Source organism: Sorex araneus, chromosome 3 (assembly GCF_027595985.1).
Source record: "Sorex araneus isolate mSorAra2 chromosome 3, mSorAra2.pri, whole genome shotgun sequence".
Taxonomy (NCBI): Eukaryota; Metazoa; Chordata; class Mammalia; order Eulipotyphla; family Soricidae; genus Sorex; species Sorex araneus.
The window spans coordinates 153,205,065-153,215,012 of NC_073304.1; the positions used below are offsets into that span (position 1 = coordinate 153,205,065).

Here is a 9,948-nt window from a genome sequence, read left to right on the forward strand (position 1 = left end):
TCCTTCCTCCCTCCCTCCCTCCCTCCTTCCCTCCTTCCTTCCTTCCTTCCTTCCTTCCTTCCTTCCTTCCTTCCTTCCTTCCTTCCTTCCTTCCTTCCTTCCTTCCTTCCTTCCTTCCTTCCTTCCTCCCTCCCTCCCTCCCTCCCTCCTTCCCTCCCTCCCTCCCTCCTTCCCTCCTTCCTTCCTTCCTCCCTCCCTCCCTCCCTCCCTCCCTCCCTCCTTCCCTCCTTCCTTCCTTCCTTCCTTCCTTCCTTCCTTCCTTCCTTCCTTCCTTCCTTCCTTCCTTCCTTCCTTCCTTCCTTCCTTCCTTCCTTCCTTCCTTCCTTCCTTCCTTCCTTCCCTGTGTTAACTACACTTGAGCAAGTGTTTCATTCTAGGTTGAAACAGAACAAAGGTGAGAGCCTGTTTTAGAGAATATCTGACAGGGCTCGGGCACTTGCAAGCAGCAGGAGGGAGAGTACAGAAGCAGAAATTCCTAAGTATGTTGCTTGCATAGCAGGGTCAGCACCATTTCAAGGATACCCTCTCCACCCCCTTCTCCGTCTCATCCATTCTATGGACACAAGGCAGAGCGTTATCTCAAGCCAGTCCTGCACCCCATAGGTTCAGTGTGTTTTGGGGAACTTTTCATTTCTCTGGCTGCTTGGCTGCTTGTGATGGAGGCCAGCGGGGCAGGGGCCTAGTTCCCTCAGGGGGCTGAGGAGGTATGTATGGACCTGGGGTGGGGCAGCGGACAGGACATATTTTCTTCATTATGGCAGACATCATACCAGGTCTTATGCGTCCATGTACCTGGTTCAGGTGTTAGTCGTCTAAGAACATTAATGAGGAGTATTTTTCTTTTTCAATAGGAAAATAAGAATGATATTTAGAACAGGCTTGCTAAGACCTGTCACTGGAATGTAGATACTTTCAAGGCAAAGTCAAGAGAAACTCCAGAAAAATCTTTATCTCTCTTCTGGGCTGGAGCAATAGCACAGCGGTTGGGTGTTCGCCTTTCACTCGGCTGACCCGAGTTCAATTCTTCCGCCCCTCTCAGAGAGCCTGGCAAGCTTCTGAGAGTATCGAGCCCGCGCAGCAGAGCCTGGAAAGCTACCCGTGCATATTGGATATGCCAAAAACAGTAACAATAAGTCTCCCAATGAGAGACGTTACTGTTGCCCGCTTGAACAAATCGATGAGCAACGGGATGACATGACTAATGACTGAGAAGAATGAAAATGGACAGCATATTCAGAATGATTGTTTTACTTGAGAAACTATATGTTGGGGGTAGCATCTCATTACAGAACAGGGGTCTTCTTCATATGAGTCCCCATCCCCATGCTGTGAACCTTAATGCCCTCTTGGAGAAGTTCCAGGATTTTATTCCTTAGCTCAAGGAATGCCGCATTTTGCCCTACGACTTGAGTCTATATCTCCTGGGGTCCAGTAGGGGCACCGTGGAGGATTTAGAAATCAGAGTCCTACAGGAAAGAGACAGAAATAAGAGAAAAGGTTTGTTCAGGGAGCTAATGTCCTCATGGACTGAAAGCCCCAACTGTTCCTCATCTTCCATATTTACTGCTTTGAGCCAGGAATCATTAGAAGAAGAATAACATTCTTTGATCAAATGTCTAACTAATCTATACAAACTAAACTTTACACAACTAAAGGTCTCAGTATATGGGGACAAACATGTTTATTGTGGGTATATCTCAAGGGCCAGTTCCCTGTGGGAGGAAGCAGGGAGAGGCCACAGGGAGGAAGCAGAGAGTGACCACAGGTAGCCAGAGGCTACCCACGTTGGTGCAGACTTGCAGGATATCCAGCTCTCGTTTCCTGTCCATTCTGCCTTTCTCCTCAATCTGTTGTAATCTTTGTTACCAGCACATATCTACTTTTCTTCCTATCATATTTAAAAGTAGTCAAAGGCCAGAACAGTTAATTTCGTGTAATTGTTGAGCGTATGCCAGATGTTGAAATACATGCCAGTTTACAAGAAAAATTAGTACAAATTGCTGGCAATTAAGGAGTGGTAGGTATTAAAATGCAAAAGAGAGTCCTGGAGATGGCACAACTGACAGAGTACTTATTATGCATGTGGCTGACCTGGATTTGATCTTTGCCACCACATAAGGTCCCCAAAAGCCTGACAGGAGTGACGAGTCAGGAGTAAATCCTGAGCACTGCTGGATGTGATCCACAACCCAAACCCAAACCCAAACCAACCAAACAAAAGATGCAAAAGGGACATAAAATTCTGTGACAGAAACTACATTTTTGAAGAAATAAGAGAACATGTATTTTTCTTGTCTGAAGTCAAAGAAGGAAAAGACATTTTAGGTGTAGTACGGAGAAAAAAAATCTTTCTTGTACTTCAAGTTCCTTCCAAATGCTCTAATACTCAATTTGCCACAAAACAGATTTACAGGAGAATGGGGCTGGAGCGATAGTACAGCGGGTAGGGCGTTTGCCTTGCACGCGGCTGACCCGGGTTCAATTCCCAGCATCCCATATGGTCCCCTGAGCACCACCAGGGGTAATTCCTGAGTGCAGAGCCAGGAGTAACCCCTGTGCAGAGCCAGGTGTGACCCAAAAAGCAAAACAACAACAACAACAAAACCCAAAAAACAGATTTACAGGAGAAAAACAGTTCCTTCTGGGTCAGACACTAAGAATAAGCATCCTTAGGGGCTCAAAGACTTGTTGGGGAGATGTGATTATCTTGACAAACATGGATCCTCAGAGTACAGTGCAATGGGGACTTGGCATGCTTTCTAGGGGAAGCAGCTGACAGGAGAAGTCTGGGAGACTTCGTGGAGTTTGTGACATTTAAACTGGAAGTGTTAGGTTGCTGACTGGAGACTTGAGGATTCTCCGCAGAGAAAGTGATGTGCAGACACATGGCATTAAAGAACCTGGCACCCAGGTACTGTGCTGATGCTTCCAGTTGGCAGAGTGGAGGGAGGACAGCTGGGGGAAAGCGGGGCCGAGACCAGGAAGGATTTCAGGCTTCGGGATTTGGTGCCTTTGAGCAGCACGGCACTGCTGACACAGTTTGGGCTTGGGGGATGTCCACAAAATGCTCTGCTAGGCCTCAGAGCCCAGCCTTCTGCATGTGAAGCTCCCACCTGGTGAACCCTGCCTCCTACCCCTGTTGCTGGTATCTGTTAACTATGACAGCTATCAAGAGTATCCTGCCTGCATGGCAGAGCCTGGCAAGCTCCCCTGGAAAGTGGTGTATTTGATATGCCAAAAACAGTAACAATAACAGGTCTCATTCCCCTGACCCTGAAAAAAGCTTCCAGTCGGGAAAGACGAATAAGGAGAGGCTGCTAAAATCTCAGGGCCGGGACAAATGAGACATTACTGGCTCCTGCTTGAGTAAATTGATGAACAATGGGATCACAGTGATACAGTGACAGTGATGTCTCCACAGACACAAGGGAATCCAAGGTCAGAAAGGTAAAATCAGGTAAAAATCAGGATTTGGGGTTTCAAAATTCACATAAGAAACACAGATGACTTGGGAGTAAATGCTTGCCCTGCCATTTGTTAGAAATTACTTCTTGGCACTGGAACAATAATACAGTAGGTAGGACATTTGCCTTGCATGCAGCCAATCTGTGACCCAAAAAAAGCCCCCCCCCAAAAAGTGGGGGTAAAGTGTACAGAGTGTAGGGCTTTGCAAGTGGCTGACCCAGTTTTGATCCCCGGAATCCCTCATGGTTTCCCGAGCACCATCGGGAATAATTCCTGAGTGCAGAACCAGGATGCTCTGCAGGGTCAGGAAAAAAAAAAAGAAAAAGAAAAAGTGGAGTTATATATCTATTACTCTTTCTATAGACAGCCCTCTTATTTAAACTATTCTAGGTAATTAAGCAATTGGGCTGGAGCGATAGCACAACAGGTAGGGCATTTGCCTTGGACGCAGCTGACCCGGGTTAGATTCCTCCACCCCTCTCAGAGAGCCAGGCAAGCTACCAAGAGTATCTCGCCCGCAAGGCAGAGCCTGGCAAACTACCCGTGGCATGGGGTATTCCATATGCCAAAAACAGTAACAAGTCTCACAATGGAGACTGTTGCAGTAAGGTTTGGTAAGACAGTCTAAGGCATTAAGATATGCACACGATAAGAAATACTTTTTGGAGGATCACAAAACTGTCTCTGGTGTTGTGCTGTGTGGGAGAGCAGACTGTTCAGCCCCCTTTTATTAACTAGCTTGATAGTCTAACCAATGATATTCAGCCACATAGGCAGAATATGCAAATTAACTTAGTCAACAGAAACAGTATCAGTCAGTTATATAACCGGAAGCATAGTCAGTTAAAGTAACAGTAACAGAAAAACAATTTTAACATCCAAGCCTAGCTAGGCCTGAGATTGTGAGATGTTGTACACCAACAGGAGAGGTTACTGATGTCTGCTCCAGCAAATCGACGAGCAATGGGATGACAGTGATACAGTGAGTAATACAGTTAAGCAGTTAAAGTAGAGAGACAAAATTGTCTTTTAACGCTGCAGCATCTTGGTTGCCTCTAGCTCTAAATAATCACACTCCAAAGTAGCATGTCATATTCTTGTAGCACTATAGCACTGTTCATCGATTTGCTTGAGCGGGCACCAGTAATGTCTCCATTGTGAGACTTGTTGTTATTTTTTGGCGTATTGAATATGTCATGGGTAGCTTGCCAAGGCTCTGCCGTGTGAACGGGATACTCTCGGTAGCTTGCAGGGGTCTCTGAGAGGGATGGAGGAATTGAACCCGGGTCGCCGCATGCAAGGTATATGCCCTACCTGCTGTGCAATTATTGCTCCAGTCCTGGTACATGTACTGGTACATTGAGAATATTCATGGGGACATCATGCATCTGTAAGATACAGAGAAATTGATGTGACATGGTTCTGAATGCTACTATTAAAGGTGACTTATATTACACCTATATATAAATGATTGATAGAATCTGAGGACCTTTGAAGTCTTATTATTCTGAGATCATGTGTGTATGTGTGTGTGTGTTTGTGTGTTTTGGAGCCACATCTGGTGATGCTCAGGAGTTATTCCTGACTGCACTCAGAAATCATTTGTGGTGGTGTTCTAAGGACCATATGGGATGCCAGTGATCTAACCTGGGTTACCCGTGTGCAAGGTGGGAAGGCCTACTATACTGTTTCTGGCCTGCCAGTTCTGATAACTTTTTTTTCTTTTTGGGTCACACCTGGCGATGCACAGGGGTTACTCCTGGCTGGCTTATGCACTCAGGAATTACTCCTGGCGTTGCTTGGGGGACCACATAGAATGCTGGGAATTGAACCTGGGTTGGCCGCTGCAAGGCAAACACCCTACCCACTATACTATCACTCCAGCTCCCAATTCTGATAATTTTGTTTCATTTAAATTGCCTTTTCTGTTTTCGTGAGTACAATCTAAGTTTATAGAGTTTCATTATTAAGCCCTAGAATTTCTTTTTGTCTTATCTAAGCAGAGGGCTTTTAAATAAGAGAGAGAAAGAGAAATGGAGAACTCTAAGAAATGGAGAAATCTAAGAGGCCACTGATTAAATAAGAGAGAGAAGAAATGGAATGTGTATTATTTCAAGTTAAGGTCAGCTAAAGTCCTGCAGGCATGAGAAGTCTTTTGTTTCTGACCACTCCTGCTTGTGCTCAGGACTTGCTCTCGGGACTCAGGGGAACATGGTGGGGACTGAACCTGGCCTCTGACTTGCAAAGCTAATGCTCTACCCTTTGAGCAATATCTTCAATTCCAGATGAGAAACTTTTACTATTACTTTGAAGTCAGTGGCCCCCCCAAAGGGAGGTAGGTTTATGTGAAGCAGAGAGGAAAGAGATGGTCACTTTTTCTTGATCTGCGTCTGCCACCCTGAGACTGACTGGAAAGGCTAGGACTGATAAAGTCTTCACCACAAGATGACTGTTAAAGCACACCTGATGTGCTCTAGATGATACCCACCACTCAATTTCTTGGGGAGCCATGAAACTAGGCCTCACCCAAGGTTTCTGGGTTCTTGTCTTTTCTTGCAGAAAGGAATTTTAGGAGGGGATGAGCTACTAAAAACAGATTTTATTTGGAGCGTTTTAAGAAGGGGGAAATAGCAGGATTGAGGGGGGAGAGAGAGAGACAGAGATGCTCAAGTGAGAAAGTGGGCTTCTCCAATGGTGAGAAAGCCCTGAATGGCCTTAAGAGTGGCTTTTATATGGATATTTCAGTTGCCTTGATCTGCAGTTACCTGCCAGCAGTAGGGGTCCTTCAGGTATTGTCACAAAGGAAAAGTTCTGAAGTTTTTAGTGAATCTCCTTCAAGTCTTCTTTTTGCAGTCTCTGTAGGGTTACAGACTTCTCAGTTCCTGTTACCTGTCAGAAAGCTCTAATTATTAGGCCTTACTTCCTGTACCTACTGGTGGGCTTTACAACCTCCTTGTTTGGGGTTATTATTTCTATTATTTTCCAGGAATTCCATTGCCATAGAAGGGGGGAGGGGCTTCCCTATCTACCTCCTGCCTACATCTAGAATAAGGAAACACTTGTTGGGAATTTTTTTTTTCTTTACTGGGGATTGAACCCAGGCTTGATTGAACAAGGCAAGAGTCCTACTCACTATACTATCTCTTCAGCTATTTATTTTTTTAAATGGGAAATAATTTGTTAATTTGATTGTTGAGTTCAGAGGCTCAGTCCCTAACTCTGGGTTTCTTTCAAACTAGATGAGCAAACAAATTGAATTCGGAAGGTAAAGCGGAACAAACCAGATCAGATCCTGCCTGAGGCATGTGGGTGAGAACATGAATGTCCCACTGAGACTTTGTTACACAAATCATTTGTGTTGACTTTGCCTTAAGATATGCTTTCTCTGGGGCCAGAGGGAGTAATATGAGGTTAGGACCTGCAAGCTGACTACGTGGTCCCCCCAGATCAGAAAAAGCCTTCTCTGGACATTTTGGGGGAAACTGGATAATGCTACTGGGGAAACCTAAGGGACGAGACTAGCATGACGATCTTCTCCAGAGAAGCAGGATTGAAATTTAACCAATGAGATCACCGCCCCAGAAATCCCTAACTGGCCTCGACCAATGAAAGCCAGGCTGTGTCTTTAATATAAACTTCCTCAGGGAGTCTTCTGCGAAACTCTTAAGTAGCTCTGGCTGCTATGGCTGGGACGAAGCGGACCGCCCGCAAGTCGACCGGCGGCAAGGCGGCCCGCAAGAGCGCGCCGGCCACGGGCGGCGTGAAGAAGCCGCGCCGCTACCGCCCGGCACCGTGGCGCTGCGCGAGATCCGCCGCCCCCAGAAGTCCACGGAGCTGCTCATCCGCAAGCTGCCGTTCCAGCGGAGGACTTTAAAACCGACCTGCGCCCCCAGAGCTCGGCCGTCATGGCGCTGCAGGAGGCCAGCGAGGCCTACCTGGTGGGGCTCTTCGAGGACACCAACCTGTGCGCCATCCACGCCAAGCGCGTCACCGTCATGCCCAAGGACATCCAGCTGGCCCGCCGCATCCGCGGGGAGCGGGCCTAAGGCAGGCTGTGTTGTTCGACCTTGAAGGCTGTTTTCATAGCTACCCAGCGTCTTCACGAAGAGTACCTGTACTGCTGCCGTGATGCGCAGGGGACGGTGTGGAGGGTTCAGGGGAAGCAACTGTCACATCTAGCTGACGGAGGCTCAAGTTTGATTTTAGGGAACCAGATTCAACCTCAGTCACTTGGAGCGGTCTCAAATAGTGGAATAAAATGTAAAAAGCAAATGAGAACGCAAGTGACGCTTGTGATAATTTGAGCCGGGTTTTCACAAAGCTCGGTTCCATGTGGAATGCCGAACCTAGCCAGATCCCACAGCCAGAGCTGTGCAAGATGCCGAGAAGGAAGGCGGGCTTTCGAGGCAAGTTTCTCTAAAAGTTTCTCTAAACTGGGTAAGTTTGATTCGGTGCTTTTTGATGTCTTATCGCGTCATACAGGCGGTGCAAACGAGTAGAATTTGGGGTGTTATGAATAGTTTCTAAAATATGAAATCGTCCACATTCAAACTTCCGCAAAGCTTGGAGAAATAAAGAAGCAAATAGTGTGGGGTGGCGCTTCAGATTTCTTCCTTGTTTTTAAAAGCTGAAATCAGAAAAATAAAAGTGAAAATCAGGTACATGAAGGGCCCCTATGAGGTGAAAAGTAACTTTACATAATTGGTGAGTGTGAAATGCGGTTTAATTGGCCAGCAAGCATTTGTTCTAATGACCAGTAAGAAAGAACGAGATAAATCTTATTTACATGGCTCCACCCATAGAGGCTACACTATTGAAAACTGACCAATAAGAACACATCGCCGGGAGTCATTTGCATACGAGCTCTAAAAGCGGTAGCACTATAGCACTGTCATTCCGTTGTTCAGCGATTTGTTGGAGGGGGCACCAGTAACGTCTCCATTGTGAGACTTGTTACTGTTTTTCACACCCGGAGATGCACAGGAGTTACTCCTGGCTCTGCACTCAGGAATCACCCCTGGCGGTGGTCAGGGGACCATATGGGATGCTGGGAATCGAGCCAGAGTCCTCTGCATGCAAGGCAAACATAGCACAGCCCTACCTGCTGTGCTATTGCTCCAGCCCCAGTTGTTACTGTTTTTGGCATATTGAATTCGCAACGGGTAGCTTGCCAGGCTCTGCCGTGCAGATGGGATACTCTCGGTAGCTTGCTGGGTTCTCCGAGAGGGGTGGAGGAATCGAACCCGGTAGGCTGCGTGCGAGGCAAACTCCCTACCCATTGTACTATCGTTCTGCCCTAAAAGTGGTAACCATCCTATTCTGGTGGATATTTCCTCATTTCTGCTGCTTTCTCTGTTGAGATGCAGGACCCAAGGAAGTCCGTTCCTGCGCCCAAGAAGGGCTCGAAGAAAGGTATTGCTAAAATGCAGAAGATGTGAAGAAGCGTAAGCGTGGCCGCAAGGAGAACTACTCCATCTACGTGTACAAGGTGCAAAGCAGGTGCACCCCGATACGGGCATCTAGTCCAAGGCCATGGCCATCATGAACTCCTTCGTCAAGGACATCTTCAAGCGCATTGCCGGCGAGGCATCCCACCTGGCGCACTACAACAAGCGCTCGACCATCACGTCGCGGGAGATCCAGACGGCCGTGTGCCTGCTGCTGCCCGGCGAGCTGGCCAAGCACGCCGTGTCCGAGGGCACCAAGGCCGTCACCAAGTACACCAGCTCCAAGTAAGGGCTCCCAAAGGACTTGGATAGCTGCGTACTTCACCCCCTAAGGGTCTTTTCAGAGCCACTTAAATTGTCGAGAAAAGTGGCTGTAGACACTAGGATGAGGTGTTGGTCGGCCTTGGAACACATTTAAACATCTGGGCTTTTAAGGCCAGGGTGGAACCATAATAAAGATTACTTTGGCTGTTAAATCTGAATTTCTTATAGCTTTCGGGTGCCACCTAGTGGCTGGATCTTCCTGTTGCTTCCCAATCCCCATTATTGCGTCCCCGAATGGGAGTTTAGATAACGTGAAACTAGGTTGGTAGTGTGCTCAGTAACCAGTAAGGCCACCTCCGAGTCTTACCAGTCCCCTGCCCTGTGTTTTAAAAACTTTCCCCCCCTGTCTTTGCGCCACACCCAGCGGTGCTCAGAGCTTACTCCTGGCTCTGTTCAGGGATCACTCATATAACTGGAGGATGTTATATGGTGCTGGGGCACGTGTGCCAGGGATCAAATTCAGGCTACCACATGCAAGACAAGCGCCCTACACATTGTATTATCCGTGTGTTTTTAAAGGAATAAACGGATTATTCTTTCTCACCTTACAACCCCCCCTACCCTCTTCCCCTCCACCACCCCACTCCCACACAAACTGGGGCATTTTGCAATATCTACAAACGGTTTGAACATGTGGGGAACGAGAGAGGTACTATTGGAGATTATAAGAGGCCAGGAATGCCTTTAAATGTGCTGTAATGTAGGACAGCCC

The 9,948-nt window shown here is 47.2% G+C and overlaps 1 pseudogene; it reads left to right on the forward strand.

Moving 5' to 3' along the window:
* The first annotated feature begins 8,825 nt into the window (after positions 1–8,825).
* Positions 8,826–9,458, forward strand: LOC101546323 (histone H2B type 2-F-like; annotated as a pseudogene).
* The last annotated feature ends 490 nt before the right edge of the window (positions 9,459–9,948 follow it).